This window comes from Ambystoma mexicanum, chromosome 12 (assembly GCF_040938575.1).
Source record: "Ambystoma mexicanum isolate Mex_15411 chromosome 12, UKY_AmexF1_1, whole genome shotgun sequence".
Lineage (NCBI taxonomy): Eukaryota > Metazoa > Chordata > Amphibia > Caudata > Ambystomatidae > Ambystoma > Ambystoma mexicanum.
Window position 1 is genome coordinate 570,267,975 of NC_090936.1, and position 20,024 is coordinate 570,287,998.

The 20,024-nt window shown below is 41.0% G+C and overlaps 1 long non-coding RNA gene across 1 annotated transcript in view; it reads right to left on the bottom strand.

Moving 5' to 3' along the window:
* Positions 1–13,925: 13,925 nt before the first annotated feature.
* Positions 13,926–20,024, bottom strand: part of LOC138513788 (uncharacterized) — a 36,721-nt gene continuing 30,622 nt past the window's right edge. Inside the window, exon 3 of the long non-coding RNA XR_011281817.1 lies at positions 13,926–15,016. This is a non-coding gene — a long non-coding RNA (uncharacterized lncRNA). The remainder of the gene's footprint in view (positions 15,017–20,024) is intronic.

Below are 20,024 nucleotides of genomic sequence, written 5' to 3' on the forward strand. Positions count from 1 at the left end.
ATAAAGACTTTGATATGATGATTTATATTTTGTTAATATCAATTCATGTTTTGCTCCAGTCATTAGGCCATCATTGGGTTGGCCCTTGGAATTATGGCTCGTATATCTCTGTATCACATTATAATCATCAACAGTAAACTCATGATGCATCCATGTTTCCTGTAATGCTAAAAGATCAGCATTGTGTAAATAAGATTGGGCCAGCAAATTATGAGTAAATGAGCTAAGTCCTTTGGTGTTCCATGATATCACCACCAGCTGCTCCCAATGCACGATGGTAGGTCAATTAACGTTATCCAGATCTTCTTCCTGTTGGCAATTTCCACTGTGCAATGGCAAATTTATATTCATATTTAGTGCCTTCACAATTTTTTTACGAGCAGATCTATTTCCCTTGAAGAGAGATCTGCTTATTTTTCTTTGACTAAAGAACTCTTTCCCTTCCCCATATTAGAATTTCTCTTAAACTCATAGCCAAGCTCTAAGAATACTGAGGTTCAGTGATAACGTGGGAAACAAGGGGCCTAATTACGAGTATGGCGGTAAGTGGTCAAATTGGCAGTATTTCCACCAATACAATGTCACTCGAGGAAATAAATTCCAATTGAGGCAGATGGTGAATCAATTCCAGTACATTTGCACGGTTTAAAAAAGGACTAGTAAAGGTAACAAAAACATCAGAGATTTTGATTTTCTGTGTCTTTCCTTTCAGCGTACTCATTAAGCAGTCTATCTGTGAGCCTGCCTTATTTACACATGGCACAGACCTCTTGATTATTATGAGTTAGTCTATATTCTGAGAATTCACCCTCCTGTCCCAAAATGCGAGCAGGGCTAGTTGTTGTCTCCAGTTAGAGTGAGAGGCAGTCTGAGGGGTTCGAGAGGAGGGAGATGGTGACCTCTTATTTAGCCAGACATCAAGCGCTCCCATCTTTTTTCTATTTACTGATTTATTTAATTTTTCCCTTTTTTTCTCCAATCATTAGCCGTTACCGGTTTGAAACCGCCCTGCGTTTCATGACATACTAAATTTGTTGGCAGCGTTACGGCCAAAGATTTCATAGAGATTGGAGGAGTTATTAGCAAACTGATTTTCTTCCTTTCTAAAGTTATTTTTATTAGCTGCTTTTCCTCTCTGGCACAGTTGTTGCTTAGTTTTTCCCTTTTTAGTTTTGGGCTTACTTGCTAAAGGCATTGCTTGTTCCTCATTAATAGATCGTACACATATTATATAGCATTTATAACGAGACTGTACACAAGTGTTTCTAGATGTGACAAGACAAGGAGGGGGAAACAAAGGGAGGACAAAAACGATCTTACTAGGCCTTGTGTCATTCAGATCGCGCAAGTGCAGGAAGAGGGAAGGGGAGAAGTCCCAAGTGGAAGGGAAACAGCAAAGTGCAATTAACTCACAAGTGCAGCCAGCGGGTGGCTCATAAGTGCAGAGAGAAGGGACTTGTAGGGTTGTAGATACAGGCTCTTACGTGCTGGGGATCCCGGAGGCAGTGCAAGGGCAACTGGGCATATAGGAGCCTAGGCCCGAGTTCGGACGATTACCAGATGACCAGTGCGCAGAGCAGTCAGGTGCATCAGCAGGGGAGAGTAAGGGAGAAAGCAGAAGCAAAAAATAAGGTCTTAAATTGCTTCCATAACCAGAGGTGGTTCTGCTCAAGTTTGAGAGAGGCAGAGAGGCTGTTGCAGAGAGTGGCCCCAGCTGAGGAGATAGATCTGCCCCCAGCTCTCTCCTTGGAGAAGTGTCTGACCCTCAGAGAGTTGGAGGTGGATAAGTGGAGAGCTCGAGAAGGAAAATGTTTTGGAAGAGAAAGCTGGAGGTAGAGCGGTTCCAGGCCCCAGAAAGCCTTGTGGACGATGCAGAGGGTCTTGAACTTGATCCTTGCAGCAACGGTGAGCCAGTGAAGAGATTTCAGAGCTGGAGAGATACGATACCTGGGCTTGAGGCCAAGGACACGTCTTGCAGTCTTTTTCTGGATAAGTTGTAAAGGTCAAAGCGTAGAGGAAGAAAGATTGAGAAATAGACTGTTGCAATAGTCCAGCCTAGAGAGGACGACAGCTCTGGAGACAGTGAGCTTCTGGGGGAAAGTGAGAAAAGGAAGAATACCTCTGAGGATGTGCAGCTGATAGTTTGACTTCTTCGAGATGTCAGAGATGTGAGGAGAGAAGGAGAGGGTGGAGTCGAAGACGACACCAAGGTTCTTAGCCTCACAGGAAGGAGCAGAAAGAGGGCCCAGAGTGGGCGGCCAGAGAGAGGGAGGAAAGGAGGGAACGGGTGTACCAATGAGGAGGATCATTCTTACTTGCATTAAGGCAGAGATCATTGGCGGCACATCATTCCTGAATTACGGCCAGAAAGGCTGGTATGAGAGAAGAAGCAGAGGTGGCTGGCCATGCCATAAACACAGCCATAAAAACAGTGCACCTCTTACCTTGTCACATTAAGCTAGGGTGCAGTACAACTCCGAAGCATCTCACATCGCACTTTGAGACTCACGGCGTCGTCCAAAAGAAATGCCAGTCTTCATAAAACATAGAAGAGGGACTCAGAACCTAAAGCTATAGTATTGTGACTTGAATGCATGAGCACCATGTTACCATGTAGCTGTCTATCATGCGCAAAATGCCAAATCAAATTGGGGAGACCACAGCGTGAAAAGTCAACATTCCTGGTAACTTACGGCCCACAAAGACAGTGAGGGTATTTATTGCGCACAGTTGCAATACGATGCAATGGCTTAAATGGCTTCAAGGAGACAAACATATTTGTATAAGGTTGGAGCAATCACAAAAAAAGATTAAAACCTATGCACATTAACAGAATGTAACAAGGGTGGGTTAGTGTTACCCACATACACATGATCGTCAACCCTCCACCTGTTGAAATCACAAGGTTAGTTTTCATATATGTTATCAAGAAGCAAAAGGAGCATAAGGATTCACATCCCTCCATGCAAAAACATCCTCAGCCACACGGTTTTTATGGCTGTGTTTACGGCGTGGCCAGCATTAGTGAGACCTGTGGAATGTTAATGCGCAATTGGGCCACCTTATGTGTGTGATGGGTTACATATCGTAAATGCCGTAGCTTTGTTTTCCCATTTTGTAATGGGGCCGTGCTTGTAAGTTTGCTGCGAGGTGGAACTTCCGCTGTTTAACCACAGATCCTCGAGGGAATAGATCTTTTTTCAGTGGCTGTTTTTCGAACTATACAGCCCTGTATGAAAAGTTGCTTTGGCTGCTAGTTTGTATTTAGACACGTTATGGCCTGGAAATTGATGTATTTAGTATGTTCATGAGGACCATTTGTTTGCTTTTAGAGACATTCTGGATGGCAAGACCATGTTTGCCTTGAGCGAGTAGAAGATAGATAATTTTGCTGCTTTGCTGCTGCTTTTCATCTGGCAGGTGGGTCAATCTTTTCTGACTTTTTGTGTTTGTTTTGTGCATTACTAACGTGGAAGACATTAAGGGTTCCTTGTATTTCTGTTTGTTTAGTGGGTGCTGGTGTGGGCCATCTGGAGAGACCTATTGCATTTTGGAGTTGCCCCATTGAAGAGGAGCAAGTCTACATTTTGACACAGAAGTGATTTATTGAGCAACATAGCAGGTATAGTGTTCAAACCTGGGTGTTGGACGGTGCATATATAGCACTTTTCTACATTGTTATCCATTTTTGGATACAATGGTAGATTTACTCTTTGTTGAGTTGTGTAAATTTTGATGTCTGTTGGTGATTTAGGATGTCCTTTTCCTTTCTTTGTAGCAATTTGGGAGTGGTCGACAAGTCCGTGGAGACCACGGTGTACATCTGTCAACACACAATTTGTGGGTCAGTGAGCCCCTGAAGAAAGTTCCTCCAATAGATTATAGGAACTGAAACATGTTGGGCGTTTTGGACGAAGAACACAGTTGGGCCATTATTGAATTTTGCTTGGGCCTGTGTGTTTGTTTTGGAGACAATTATGATATGAGTTACTCTTGGAAATTTTTCTGTATCGATCCTTTAGTGGATGTTGCATGGTGATTCCCATTTTTATGTGTTTGGATTTAGTTTTTTAACTCTGTGTTAAATAACCTTTTTATAGTAAAAGAATGTTTTTTTGAATTTTTATTTTTGAGGGTGGCATAGACATCACCAATTTGATATGTTCTTTTTCTCTTTTGTGTACATTTAATATGAGGTCATCCAGACAGTAGGGTTCTGTGGCTTGAGTCACAGAGCTTCTGGGTTTTCAACCAATATATATACAAATCTCCCAAAACCCATGTACCTTTAGGGATGAAGCCAGCGTCTTCTGGTTGGTCTCAGGGTTTCTTCTTTTCTTTGTTCGGGTCTTATGTGGTTTCTGCAGTCCCCTGGCACACTGCAGTGTCGCCGTAGTCATTGGTCCCCTGCAAGCTGAATGTCTCCCTTCGGCCACGCAGGCTGGCTCATTCACTCGCCTAGACCTCTGTTTAGCCAGCTCCTCACCCGGTCCATCCACGTTGGACTGGATAGAGAGGCCTGAGCCTCGTAGCTCAAGTCCCGGTCAGCAGCATTCTCTCATTCCCACACAGAATGATCCTCTTGCTCGTGGTTCCTCATGGGAGGGTCAAACAAAAATGTATGTCCTTCCTCGCTCTTTATGTTGAATGAGCAATGACAGCTAGAATGCTCATTCACATTCTTTGGATGACTCTTCATTGTTCCACACCTCCTCCTCATCTCAGTACCTATCCAGGAGGGCTTCATTAGGTCATCCCTACTTTTCCTCAACTCAGTAACTGTAGGGTGTTCAGTCTCATATATATAGAAGTGTGTGGTATGAAAGTGAGGGATGTGAAAGTGGGACTCATGCACTGAGGGGAGGTAAAGGTGAGGGGTATTGTACCGTGTTCTCCTAGATGGATGTCCTTGTCCCCACAGCGGGAGTCTTTCCCCATGAGATCCTCCCGCTGTGTACCACCCCCAGAAGGACTATCTGTTAGATGGCTCACCTCTCTGACCTTAGGGGAAGGGGTTTCCCTCGGGGAGAAGTAACGTCATCTAAGGACTCTTCACAGCAGTATAAATCACAATTAACATCACATGACATAATATAACAGTACTCCTGCACATCCACACAATCACATCTGTTCACACAATTACATCTAAATGCCACGCTCATGAACCATTAATCCATTCTACACCCAATCAAACTCATTCGTCCAACCTTCCATCCATCCATAAACAAAAAGTAAAACCTATTAAAAAAGCCTGACCTGTTGTCTTTGCCAAGGCTTGTTTACATTATCCATGCTACAAAGCCATAAGCCTGCAAGGCATGACTACCAGCATGCTGATACAAATACAGTGGCCCGCTTCCCTGTTAGTCTATACGTTTTTTTCTTGCCCTCCACTATAGCCCACCTATTACCAGATTTGTGGAGACAACAAGAAATTGAAACTCAGCACCAACTCCAACTTTCACAATGTAAAAGAAAGCACAAGCATTCGCAAAGCCAATAGTTGCAGCATTTTGTTGTTGTTTATTGCATTATACATTTATAGGTAAGAATGCAGTACATACTTAGGCTCCACTTAGCCAGTAATTTCAAACATATCTGGAAATAGGTGCTCGCAGAAAAATTACATTAGTAACGTCTCTTCATTGCAGTGTACATAAGCCTTTTTTGCTATGTGTATTACTATTGTTACTTGTCAGCAAACACTAGGCTTGAGAATTTTAAAGTAAGTAAGCTGATCGTAAAGGTAAGCTAGGCTGGTGGAGGTATGGGTGACCTCTGTTGGAAGGGAGAAGGGGTGAGCTGAAGTGGCATCTGGTAGGCAGGGATGAGCATGGCAGGCATGGGTGAGCTAGGGTTAGTGGGGTTAGGCAGACATGAGCTAGGGAGGGTGCATTTCAGTCCAGCACTAATTGCTGACAGGCTCTGGTCCTCTGGCAAAGACAAGGCAGAACAGTGTGTTTCTCAAACATTGCCGGAAGCTCTTCCCATTGTACCACCTTGCCAAGTGTATTCCTCACCCTTTCGCATTGTGTTACCTCAAGCAAAGAGGCTCCTGATTGGAGAGGAAGCAACAATCACTGCACCACTTAAGACATGAAAGCACAGGTCTGCGTTTTAGTGCAACAGAATATCGAATTAGCTCAAATATTGTTTACCCAAACCATAAGTGGATGTGGCGAGAGACGAGAAATGACAACGAGTGAGCCGACAAGGTCATGCCACAGGTTTGGCAGTTGCATTCTAACAAAATATTGTGATTTCAACACCCTTTCTCTCTCTGATAGCACTGATTTCAGCGCTAAAACCAAAAAAGGACTTTTATCTCTGTCATGGGGCTGTTCAGTTACATGAGAAAATGCCTAATATAAAACAGTATCAAGAACACAGTTGCACTCTGTGTTGCCACATGTACTACATGAATTAGTTGTTATGTACACTAAGAGTTCCAACAATATTTAAATGTGTTAGCCCTTATTTTCACATTCAAAGTCACAATTCTGATTTCAATCAAGTTTAGTTGTATAATATGATTAGTAGTATTCCAATACATCTTCATTGTATGGAATCAATCATTAATCACTTTTTTAAAACATAATTCAAAAGTTTACTAATTTGGCAATATGCCCCGAGACTATGGGCCATTACTGCATAAGGTAATGCCCCTGGGGCCCATAGTTACAGGCCTGAGCGTAATTCGGGGTACTGTTTTTTTTCCCCGGATGCAGGTAAACAACTAAAAAATGTATATATAAATGCCCCCGCAGACAGAAAAAGTAGCCAGTTTTCTCTTTCCGCGGTGGCCATAGTAAACAAAGAAAATGGCCGCCATGCAAGGGGAGAAGGGACCTACGTGTGGTCCCTTCTCCCCTTCCATGGTGGCCTATAAAAAAAAAAACAAGAATAACAAAGATGGGCGCGAGGGACGTGCATGGACGTGAGTGGGTTTACCATGAGAGAAGGCTCGCAAATGCACCAATCGGTGCATTTTTTTCATTCAAAATAACCTGCGCTGGGTACTAATTGAGGTGTATATATACATTTTTGTTTGTTAGCTAATCCACCTATTTTTCTCTTTTTTCTTGTAATATTTTAATTACTCCCACCAATGATTTGAGGGTTTGGGAGCCTTTTAGATGTATATCATGACAACAATAATAATCCCGTATATCCGCTGGGGGATGCTATGTTGCCTGCAATCACAAAACCACAAACTCATTTCATTGTGCCAATTAGCAAAAACATTTTTCCCGTCGAATATGTAGATATGGTAAACTTGGTATGCTGATATGAATTTAGATCAAGTATGGCAATGGGGGGATATATTATCCCTTTATGGTTACCCCCTAGGGATGTATAAGTCATCATGACACTGACACGTTACACTTGACATACATAATGGCAATGTATCATCCAGCTGCTATCCCAACCTCGCGTAGGGAACTGCACCACGCACTTTAGGAGGCTATGAGATGAGGTAGAGATTCTGTCAGAATCGGAAGTAGGCACTATGCACTTTATGTCAGTTGTACATGCAATTAAGATGCTGTACATGGCCAGTCAGATCTGGAGGTTTGCACATGTGTTACGATAAGCCATTAACGCAACAAAGGCACAGCACCTTGTGGAATGCACTAAGCACTTTATGAAGTACGCACTGGACCAGTCATCCATAGCTCTCAACTCACCCGCTTTTGGCGGGTGTCACCCGCCAAAGCATCTACACACCCGCCCGCCCGCCAGCTCATCTGTTTCACCCGCCTTGGCAAAGGTGGGAGCTACGATTCATATTTTTGCCGGGGCCCGATTTCGAGATCCCGAAATCGGGTCTCGGCGCGACTCTTCCTGCGCGAATGGAGGCGTGAAAAGCAAGTGTCATGCTTCCTCCTCCTTCCCCTCCCTGGCGCTTTCCTCCAATGAGAGGATTGTGCCTGGGAGCATTCCTCCCCACCCCCCTCCCGTAAAAGGTCAGCGACATAGAAGTAGGACTGCCGTTTCATGTTTTTACGGCAGTCCTACTTTTATGTTTATGGCCTTTCTGGGTTTTCACCCGCCTTGGTATCAAAAAAGGTTGAGAGGTATGAGTCATCAATTCATTGACATGGCACACTTGACACAGATAATGGCAATGTATCACCCAGCTTCTATTTCAACCTCGCGTAGGGAATTGCACCACGCACTCTAGGAGGTTATGAGATGAGGCAGAGACTCTGTCAGAATTGGAAATATGCATTATGCACTTTATGTCAGATCTGGAGGTTTGCACGTATGTTATGATATGCCATGAATTCTATAGAGGTACGACACCGTGTGAAATGCATTAAGCATTTTATGAAGTAGGCACTGGACCAAAATATGGGAATAGTAATAATTGCATTTGGCATTTGTTGGTGGTTCAGAGCCAGTATGACGGCTCATGTGTTTAACTTGGGACTGCAGAGAGACAAGGCTGCTCTCGTCATGTATTGTAACATTTTCCCCTAAAAATATTTTACATATAATATGTCAAGGAAGAAAGAGTAATTCCCAGACGGCAATTTTGAAATAAATTTCATTTCTGAATCAATGTTAAAATGAACGTATAAAAATGGGGCATACGTTTGAAAAAGTCTGGTCAACTAAATGCGGAGCAAACACTATAACGGGGGGCCAAATCCCAACACCATGCAGGATAAAAATAAAGCGGATCCAGTCCTCTTTCCGTTTCGATGGATAGGAGACTGGGAAAAGGGAATAAAGGTGTGTCTATCATGAAGGCAAGATCATGTGACCAAGCTACGAGCATTAGCGAAATGCGTCATTGTTTGTGGACTTTCGCCATGCTGGGCGAGGGTTGGAAGTATCCATGTTTTTAAAGTCATGTGTTTGGAACATTAAAGGATATTTTAAATCTATTGGATTGCGGTGCAATTTGTGGAACATATTGGAACTTGAATTGGAATTTCACTCCGGGAGTGCAGCTCAGGACTACGCCGACAAGTCAGTGTAGAAAGATTTGGAATATATATATATATATATTTTTTTTTTTTTTTTTTTTAAGTGTGATATAGTTAAAAGAAAATGTTACGTTTCACACACTTTGTTAAACATATAAAGAAAGAAGAAAAGGAAATTCAAAATACAGTTAGCACTAAATATAAAACAGTACAGTTCAATTCTGAATTAATATAACAATTAAGATTAAATATTGACAAGTTTCATCACACTAGTTATAAAATGTGCTGCCATAATGAGAGATAGCTGGTACTTGTTTAAAATTCGATGCCAAAAACCTTTAGAATACAAAGACGAAATGCCTGCAACAAAATGCTCAAATGTGAAAACACGTAATTTTTGCAGTTTAGGATATTTCACAAACCAATGTTCAAGCGTGTCTATATTGCCAGGCAACTAACACAGCATACAATATTGTAATTCGTATTTAAGGTTTGTTCTACATCTGATTATTTCATGAGTCTCATATAGGTTTAGTTGTATTCGCATACAATTTGTGCGTACATGTTTCTATGGGCACTTAGTTAGGAATGCAGGTATACAGTTTCACTTTTCCATTTGGGCCAGGTCAGAAAATAATCTGTATGAGGAGACTGAATCAACCATTTGACACCAGTCAATGAAGTCCTGTCTGGTAGCGCCCAGATCCAAAAAGATTTGATTGCAACTATTGTCCCAAGCCACGATGACCTTACAATCACCATTCCTAAGGGAGCATCTCAATGGCAAGAATAGAGAATTTGCAGGACAATCCCTATTGTTTCAGAAAAAGTGGATTGTTTTGCCACTTCATTTGGACAACTAAAGATGCAAGTCCCAGCTTGAACCTGACCGCAACCCTGGGAATGGAGTTTGGTAGGGCGAGAACCTTTTTCCAGAGGATACCCTCCAGGCGGTTCCAATGTAAGTCTTTCAAGTAAATAAATTCAGCCCCATATAGTAGCGAGGGCACAACCTTAGATTTATGGTAACGAATGAGAGTGCAGAGAAAAGGCCATACTTGCGATCAAGACTGAGCTGCGAGTATAAAGACTTTCTGACACAGGTTATTATATGTACCCATCATACAGGGTTTAGATGAAACCTTAAATCCCAGGTACATGAAGTCCTTCACTAGGTCTAAGCGGGTATTACCAAAATAGTAGCTAAGGAATGAAAACTGAAGAAGAGCAGATATGTTAAGGACTTTTGTGTTGGAAGTGTTAATGGAGAAGTCATTGTCAACGCAGTCACTCTCCAGGGCTCCAATGGATCTTTGTAACCCAGTTGAAGTTCTATCTAGTAACACTTAGTCATCAGCATATGCCAGAAAATGAAGAGGAATGGATCCTAATTTGGGAGGAAAAGAATTTCCCAGCGATAAAAAAGAAAACAAATCGGAAATATATAAATTAAACAATGCTGGGCCATAGCACACCCCTGCCCCAGACCGTCAAAAGTATATATATATTCCTTGACATTTTGCCACACATATGCGATCTAATTTGTAAAGAGGAATTGGTGTGTAAATTGACCACTACACTCAAAAAGAAAGCTGACAAACCCCAATCTGCAAGTTTTCACCACAGTTTGGACCTGTAGACAGTGTCCAATGTATTAGTCAAGTCAACAAAAACCATATACAAAGGTGATTGTGTTACAGTGGATAGTTGTATTAAAAGGGAACCAAAAGGATGTTAAGTCTAGTGCTTACCCCTATATGAAACCTAGACTGACGAAAGTCCATCCTTCCAGAGCCAGATGACCATCTATCAATCTTCTTAAGAACAAGAGAGGCAAACATTTTTTAAGACATGTCCAGAAGGACCATTGAAGGCTAATTAGCAGGATTCTGGCAGGTTATTTTATGCTTTACGATCAAAGAAAATAAAATGTACAGGATATTAGCCCACATAGCTGGATAATTTTTTAAAACAAGGTTTGGTAAGCCGTCAGGACCTGCTTCTTGGGAATTCTTTATTTTTAATCAATTATATTAAAGCCTCTCTGGAAAAAGGTATGTCCTATGATGTAGCATCTTGTTTAAGAACCTTACAGGTCTCTAAGTATTTTTTACGAGAATATAGTTTCTCATAGTTATCTGTTCAGGTCCCTTACGAGATGGTATTTAACAGGAGAAGATGCTGGTTTGTGCTGTGAGCATTAACAAGAGACCAAAATTAGTGGGTCTGTGTTTACCAAGGACTGAAAGCATATACTCACTATCCTTTTGCAGCATCAGCTCTTTGTGAGCTTTTAACCAATTTGTATGATCCTGTTTAATTTATTTGTATAAAAACCCATCATGATTACGATTGAGGGAATGCAGATTTATACAAAGTGCTTGCTTCTTTAACAGAATTTTGTGATCAAACAATTGTTATGAATTTCTTTAGGTTTATGGTCTATGCGGGATTAGAATCAAGTAGTTCCTCTTGAATTAAAAATAATGAACTAAAAAACTCCAGGTGGGAAAACATGTTGAGCATTATTGCGTTAAACATATAAATAGCCTTTGGAGCCCAGATCAGGCGATTCTTGGAAGGGTTGATCAATAATTCTGAGGGGCCTATACATTTCCTAGTGTTCTTTTGCTTAAGCTGCATAGAACAGTACTGGACATTGTTTTCACTTTTTTAGTCTCAATGACCTCAAAAAGAGCACAAGTTTGAAAGAAATTCTTTTAGGCCCATACTTAATTAATCCTGCTTCCAAGTATTCTTGGGGGGAACATCACCCTGACCCCTACCATTAAGGGCTTTAAGGCTTCAATCTTCCAAGATTCAGAAAATGCTATCACCAATTGAAGACGGGCCACATTGAATATTACCATTCTTGTTGCAAGGGTCCAGGCCCATGATATAGAGTTGAAATCGCCTGCAATAAAAATGTTCCCCCCATCGGCATCATTACACCAATTGAGCAAAATATTATTTAACAGCAGATGCAATTTTCCACTTTCAGAACAAGTTGGATTAAGATACAAATTGATGATAAGGCGGTTGCTCCACCAGGTTGTGTCGAGGACAGAAATCATTAGTGTAAAAAGCCAGGGGTTTCATCATAGAAAACATGTACAGAAACAGGACGTTCATCACGAACAGCAACCAGTAAGCCTCTATAGGTTCGTACCCTCAGTCCCTTACCACTGCCTGCCGACAACAATATATATTTATGTATACATAAAATGTTCTCTTGAACAAAAATCAGGAGAAAGTAAATAACTGTGTTACATACCACTCCAAATGGTAACCATGATTAATGTTTAAACACATCATACTGTTGGAAAAATCTGGACATAAAGAAATTAAAAAAAAATTTAATTGACCATAAGTTGATTAGACAAAAACGTATAAAGTGAGTCCTCAAAAAGTAAAAAGCTTTGGTCATAAAGCGGGAAAGGTGTCAATCCAGTGAATTTCTCATTGTTGAAACAAAAGTTTCATATTTTTGCCTCTTTTTGGGAATGCATGACTTTCTGCAATACAATACATCAAAGTTGTGCCACAGTATGTTTATGCTCCATAAAATGTACTACTACCAGTGATTTCAGATTCTCAGTAGGAATGTGGGATTTGTGTTCCTTCCATCTTGTTTTGATTTTCATGGTAGTTAAACCAATGTAAAAAAATAACAAATGTCCATTTCAAACCACAGATAACACCCATACAGTCACATGTAGCAATGTCACTAAATTTGATCAGGGTCGAGTATATGGGTGAGCTATAGTTTTAACTCTTATGAGGTTGTTAAAGTGTTAACATACGCAACAAGGAAAAGTGCCAAACTTTGTGATGTCTTAACTTTATCAATTCAGGCCTTACTAAAAGAGAATCTTGATTGATGTATTGTTCCTATATGCAAAGGTGGGAATATTGGGGGGTGGGGAAGAGAGGCTCCCTGAATTCTAACTGGCTGACTTCTTATGGACTTGCTGGGCCCTAGTACTTTGAATGCAGCACTCCAGAGCCTCAAGTAAAGCGCAAACTGCTTTCCACTCCGACTGAGACACAGTAGTTTTGTGCCTGTACACCAAGACACCCCTCCTTGTAAAAGCTGCTACTGTCTGGGGTTATTTACTTTAAAAAGAGAGAGGTACTGTGCCCTTCATTTAGGGAAATAGTGCAAGTAGGGTGGTTGGCTCACTTACGGCTGGCAGGGCATGACTCCACTGCTCCCAATAATGAGATATCACGTGAGCTTGCTGCTTTTAAACAGCTCCTGTATAGTAGTAATAATCTCTTAAGATTTAAGTTAATTTATAGATGTGTACGGTTAAGACTTGGAATTCTGACGAATCTACATTTTTATCTAAAGACTTTCTGAGTACTATTGTATTCTTATCACTGTATGTTGGCGCATCTTCCAACTACCTTTCATTAATTTCTGGTGACATTTTATTTTTAATTCCAGAAAAATAGAAAGGATTTTTTTTTAAAGCGAAATTAAATAAGCACATTTGGGGAACCAATGGAACAACAACCTTAGAACTGTTCATGAAAGCAATGTGGTAAACAATGTGTATTGTTCGCCCAAGAAACTTTATAAAAAAGAAGTCAAATGTTACAACATCTCTTAACACTGCTGCTTCTGCGACATTGTCTCCTGCAGGCTGGACCTTAGGATGTTGTCTATGTTGCTTAATGGCTTGGGCTGGTACTGGTACGAGTACGCCTCCATTTCTTACATGTAGTACAGTAGACACGTGACCTCTGTCTTTGGACTACTGTGAAACCAAAAGTAGACTTGTTTGCCACACAATACTCCTTCTGATGAAATCCCCTAGAAGCCTGACATAACTGAACATCAGCGGCAATACCAATGACTGCTGGTAAACCCCACAAGGGGCAGGACCCTCTGCCTATGGTTCCAGGCTGGTCCTCAATTGAGATACACCACAAAATGCCCCCTCACAATCCCTGTAAGATCTCTCATACACTGCAGCAAACCCATATGGCAAATTTGTTTAATGCTACTGAAAGATTCAGCATAACAAGGACAGGTAAGCAGCCTCTCTCCTTAGACATTGGGAATCCATCAACAGCGCAGACTGGAGTGGACACAGACATTGTCCTTTCCTGAACCCAGATTCAGTGGTAGGGAAGAAACCTGTTCATTCAAATCAACATTTCACTTAGTTAAAGACACAAACTCTCACAGCAAGGCAGATAATAGTTTGGACGATAAACTAAGAGGCTCCAGAGCTCAAAAACAAGAAACAAAACCACAGCAATTAGAAAACATGTACATGTTATAAACCACAAGAGTCAGAGATCAGCTTCCAACATGAAGTGTCACATGTCAGGAAGGTCCTGGAAACCCAATAAATCCAGAGTCCAGAAGGCCACAGAGCTGACAGAGGTAAAAGGTGGAGAAACCGCCATTTTCGGTACCCAGCTAAATGATCTTTCAAAGGTCTTTTTGAAATGTGCCACAGGTTAATTTCTGACCATAGTAAATCTTAATAAAATGGCTCAATAGTCAAGGTAAAATACAGTGAATCTTTTCCTGAGAGTACTCTACCAGACAGGCTACAGCTGCACCTGATGGCATAATGTTTGTGCTTTTACAGTGCAGATGATGGCGTATGGTTTGTGATTTCACAGTGGACCAGATGGCATGTGGATTGTGCTTTTACTGTGGGCCAGATGGCATACGTTTGTACTTTTATATTTCACACGATGGCATAACGGTATGTGCTTTTGCTGCCACTTCTCTGAGGACCTTGATTTACTCTTCAAAGTACAGAACGATGGCTCCAAGCAATGGTCGCAAGGCATGTTTTCTTGTAGAAGCTTCCCATGACTTGTGCACATGTATGCGCTTGATATTAATAGAGGAATCACCATTGCCCACAGGATAGTTTCAGATTTTCTCTCAAATGCCTGTCTTTTGGATTTTGTCTTCTGTGACGGACTGGAGCCTGAAGTCCTGCCGTCCAGGGAGATCGTCTGTCAGATTTTCCGCGCTCCACTGAAGTCGTACTCACTGCCTGAAGAGTTGTCCGGAAGGTCAGATGATCTTTGCAAGGATCGGTCAAGAGCTTGAAAAGAGCAGAGAAGCCAAGGATTAATTTGGAGATCAGGTTCACTGAACAGCCAATGCACTGTGAAGCTTTCATTTACTTTGCCTCTTCCATATAGAATCCCCTTCTCTAAGTCCTTATACACTACACGTCATGACCTGGAATGCCACAGAAACTGCAACGTAACACAACTAAAATGTAAAGTGTTTTTGTTAAGTTTAAAAAGAGGTATTTTTTTCTTCTTTTCTTTTAAGGCGGCCCGCTGCAAGCACTTAAGTTTACACATTTAAATAGTTTTGTGCCAAAGACATGCCAAGCCAGAAATTAATCTGAGATTGTAGGGGGGTCCAGAGCCATTAGATCGGTATTGTAATGATATGGTTCTTCTGCCTGGTACCAGGGGTAGGCTGAGCTCTGTACTAGGGTGGACGCAAGCAGTAGCATTCTGAATGTAGTTAATTAGATGTATAAGGGAATTTCCTGAGTTGAGTCATGTAAAAATTAGACAAGAGTTCTAAAAAATGTAGGTATGCTGTGGTTATTAATGCAGCTAGCTACATGCGAATGGTTGGCTGCTCCAGAGTCTGTGTATGTGATTGATTATTCAAAATCAAAGCCATTTTAAGATAATCTACCTGCTAGGGTGCAACGCTGACCACCATCCTCCCATATGTTTCACATGGCACAATCACAACTAAAAAAGGAGTGTACATTATGTTTTTGACTCATGACTATATATATATATATATATAGAGATATTTTCATGCAGCTGTAAAAGCATGTGGATTTGTGGATTCCATAGGATACCATAGTAAATGCTCTCGTCAAAGCAAAACTGCAGGCAGCATTTACATTTTTTCCAAATAGAGAGTAAAAATGAAAAGTAAAGGCAATTTCGCTTGGCTTTTTATGAAATGATTCACTTCCACTTAGTGTTTTAAATACAATTTGAAAAGAATTTCTGAGAGCGTCAATTTAAAAGTCTTCCCACTACCCATTCTCATTCTCAACTGACAAGTGGGCATCTAGGAACAGCTAAAACCGAATCTCAAATTGTGAAACGATTCTATTAGCAAGGCATTTATGCTGATATAAAGAATTCTATCAGTACATGTGCCCTTTGTCAGAACACAAGTGCCCACATTCCTCCCCCAGCTTCCTTACAACCCTTACTCATTACAGAAATTATCTTTTTCATGAATAGCTATGGATATAGTTGGACCCCTAGAGCCATAAAAGTTGGGAGACTGATTCATATTGTTGATATTGAACTACGTAACGTGTTATCCTGAAGCTTTTCCCTTGAGGAATAACACCTCACAACAAATTCTAAATCATTGAATTCCCTGTTTTTCAAGAGTTGGATTCCCAAAGGAGATCTTAACTGATCAAGGATCTACCTGTATTAGCAAACTCATGTCGGAGGAGAAGGCGATTATTTAGATTAAACATTTGCGTACTTCTATTTATCATCCCCAAACTGATGGTTTGGTTGAACGATTAAATGAGACCTTAAAACACATTCTAAAGAAACTAGAAGAAGTGGACAGGAAGAATTGTGATGTTAGAACACCATAGGCCCTTTTTGCCATTAGAAAAACCCCACATTCTTCCATGGGATTTTCCCCCTTTGAATTATTATATGGGAGAGAACCAAGAGATGTTTTAGATATGTTACGGGAGATATGGGAAGAATGAGAGAAAGACTCTCTACCATTATCCAAAACTGCTCAGCGGTTGAAAGAACATATTCCAGCTTTTCAGTCCATAGGGCAGACTAATATGACCAGAACTTAGGAACAGCAGAAGGAATACCATGATAAGAAAGCTGTGTTAAGATCTATTTCTGTTGGTCAGAAGGTATTAGTTCTCCTTCCATCCTTGGAAAATAAAATGCTTTTTAGATGGCATGGTCCCTATTAGATTATAGAACAGACATGACCTTCTAACTATCGAGTCACTCAGACAGAAAAATGAAGACTCACATTTATCATGTAAATCTTCTTAAATAGTGGAGGGAGAATCCTGTCGAGGACACTTCAGTGATATTAACTAGTCTTTTGTCTGATGAAAATAACACCAATATTCTAATCCCTCCAGATTTGGCACAACATTAAAGACACGGCTTAATGGATCTTTTAGAACAATTCCATAATGTTTATAGAACAGAACCCAGAAGAGTAAGAGGAGTATATCATTATATCCGTACCCCTTCAGAAAAGGTGATTCATTTAAAACCATATCTAATACCTGAGAGTAGAAAGCTTTCATTCAAGAAGAGTTGGAAACTATGTTAAAGGCTGATATTATAGAACCGTCTCAAAGATCTTGGTTTTTCCCTATTGTATTGGTAGCTAAACCAGATCAACATTTGCCAACTTGACAGTTAACCCATGCCTAGAATTGATGATCGTATTAATAGGTTGGGTACTATAAAGTATCTCTCCACGATTGATCTGACTAAAGGCTACTGGCAAGTTCCAGTAACTCCTAAAGATAAACCAAAAACAGCTTTGTCCACACCCCTGGGTCTTTTTCAGTTTAAGGTCTTACCTTTTGGTCTACACGGGGGCTCCAGCTACCTTTCAAAGGTCACTGGATCAAATTCTTCAACCTTATGCTTCCTTTTGTTGAGCCTATATTGATGATATTATAATACATAGCAAGTCTTGGAAAGAGCCTATTTACCATCTATACTTTGTTACTAGAGCCCTGAGAAAAGCAGGACATGCTGTAAATCCAAAGAAACATCATCTTAGTAGGTTTGCTGTAAAATATCTTGGGTTCTTTGTAGGAAATGGACTAGTTCAACCCCAGACTGAAAAAGAAAAAGCAGTTAAAGGCACCCTTTCTCCCAAAACCAAGAAAGAGCAAGAGCCTTGTTAGGGTTAGTTGGAAATTATAGACAATGTATTTTGAATTTCTTGTCTATAACCTCTCATCTGACAGATAAACTCAGAAAGGCTGAACCTCAGAAAATCAAATGGCATCCTGAAGATCACTGTGTTGAAACCTATTTTGTGTAGTGAAGCTGTATTGAAGGTAGCAGACTTAAATAGGCAATTCATCCAAAAAACGGATACCTCACATACAGGTCTAGCCGCAGTTCTTTCACAGAGTCATGATGGTATAGAACATCCTATCCTCTATATACGCAGTAAGTTATTTCCCAGAGAGAAGATTTATGCGACTCTTGGACTTGAGGCCCTGGCTATTAAGTGGGCCGTAACCTATCTTAAATATTATCTAACTTTGAGAAAGTTTGTACTTGTCAGAGACCACACACCATTAAAATGGTTAAGCCTTCGCAAAGACACTAATGCAAGGGTCATGTGCTGGTTTCTTCATTTACAGCCCTATTGTTTCACTGTAGAATATCTGAAAAGAACAGGATAATGTAGATTTCCTTTCCTGGTTCCCAATAGAAGCTCTGAAAACCAGCGACATCAGGGGAAGGGTATGTGATGAATCCTGTGGAGTCATCATTGATTGTCCGGTGATGACCACCTTCCACATGAGCAGAGGACAGCAGCTGCTAAAAAATGTGCTGTTTGGGGCATTTAAAAATGGTGTGCCTTTTCAAGTTCAATGTGAAGGAGGAGGAGAAGGGAGATGCAGAGCGGGCGAAGCAGAAGCCGAACTAGGGGCAGACACACAAGAGCGGACTGTGTGGAAGGAGGCAGGCGCTTCCTACTGGCAAGGTGGGAGACCGGGAGAAGCACAGCAGGGGCTGCAGGTGAACTGCTGAGGAGCCGGCAGCAGGGGGGAGGCTGTCGGGGGCACGATCACTGTGAAGAGCAGCAGTTTCAGTGGCGTGTGAAGAAGAAGCCAGTGGGAGAACTGCAGGAGGGTCTGCAGAGCGGGAAATGCTTTCCCAAAGCACAGACCTTACCGCAGCCATAAGCCATTGGGCAGAAACGCCAACAAACACCGGCCAGTCTACCCAGAATCTTTAGGAGCCCTGGGGAGTACTGACAGGCATACAAACAATTGGGAACTTATTTTGAATATCAATCAAATGATATGGAAAGATAGAGTTTTCACAAATCTCTATATATGAGATGTCGATATGGGGAAAGCTGGAGTAAATGTTGTTATAAGCAAGTGAACATTAACTGAGCAATTGAAAGGCAAGAGCTGAACAAGTCTTCACATATGAGAAGTCAATATGGGGAAGATTTGAACAAGTATTGCCATGAGCCAATGAACACTAACAATGAAGTTAACAAACAAAACTTGAACAAGTCTCTGTATATGTCATACCTATATAGGGGAAGTTGGGATGAGTAATACTTGGAGCCAATAAAGTATTAACAGTGAAGGAATACAACTGTGCTATACTTAAAGAGAAAGAGAACTGAAAGATAATGAAAAATGTTGTAAAAAGACCTGTTAAAAGGAAGTGCATCAGGCAGTAAGCCTTTGGGGGGAAATATACCTGGCAGGAGAGTAAACCAGGGGATCTGCCAAGCCCGAAGGGGGATTCCTGGCAGGGGAGCACACCAGGTAAACCATCTAGGTTATGTGAAAGGAAAAGACATTGTGAAAAGGTTCCTGGCAGGAGAGTACACCAGGATATCATCCTTTTAATAAGTTGCTGTAGAGAAGAGAAACCTTTCCATGCTTAAAAACACCATTGCTTAGGAAAAGACACTTTTCATCATCTGTAAGAAAGTGTTCGATGAAAGAGACATTTCTACTATTATTAAGGAACCACTGTTTGGACAGAACATTTTCAATCTACCTGAAACAGTTCAGGGGAAGGGAATCAACCCCTGGATACAAGGATTGTTTTGTTGAATTTACGTATTTAGTTTTTGGACACTTTTTCTGCGCAATTTAAAGCAGAGACATTTACCTTGCACCTATTGTGGTTCATTTTTATTTTGAGGGCCAGATATGTTTTAGACACAATGACAGTTTGCCTAATTTGGACAATGAGACACAGACAGCTCCCTAGTTTTGATTTCCTAGGCAGGAAGACTCTATTTAGGACAGAGACAGAAAGGCATTTATCCAAACTCTT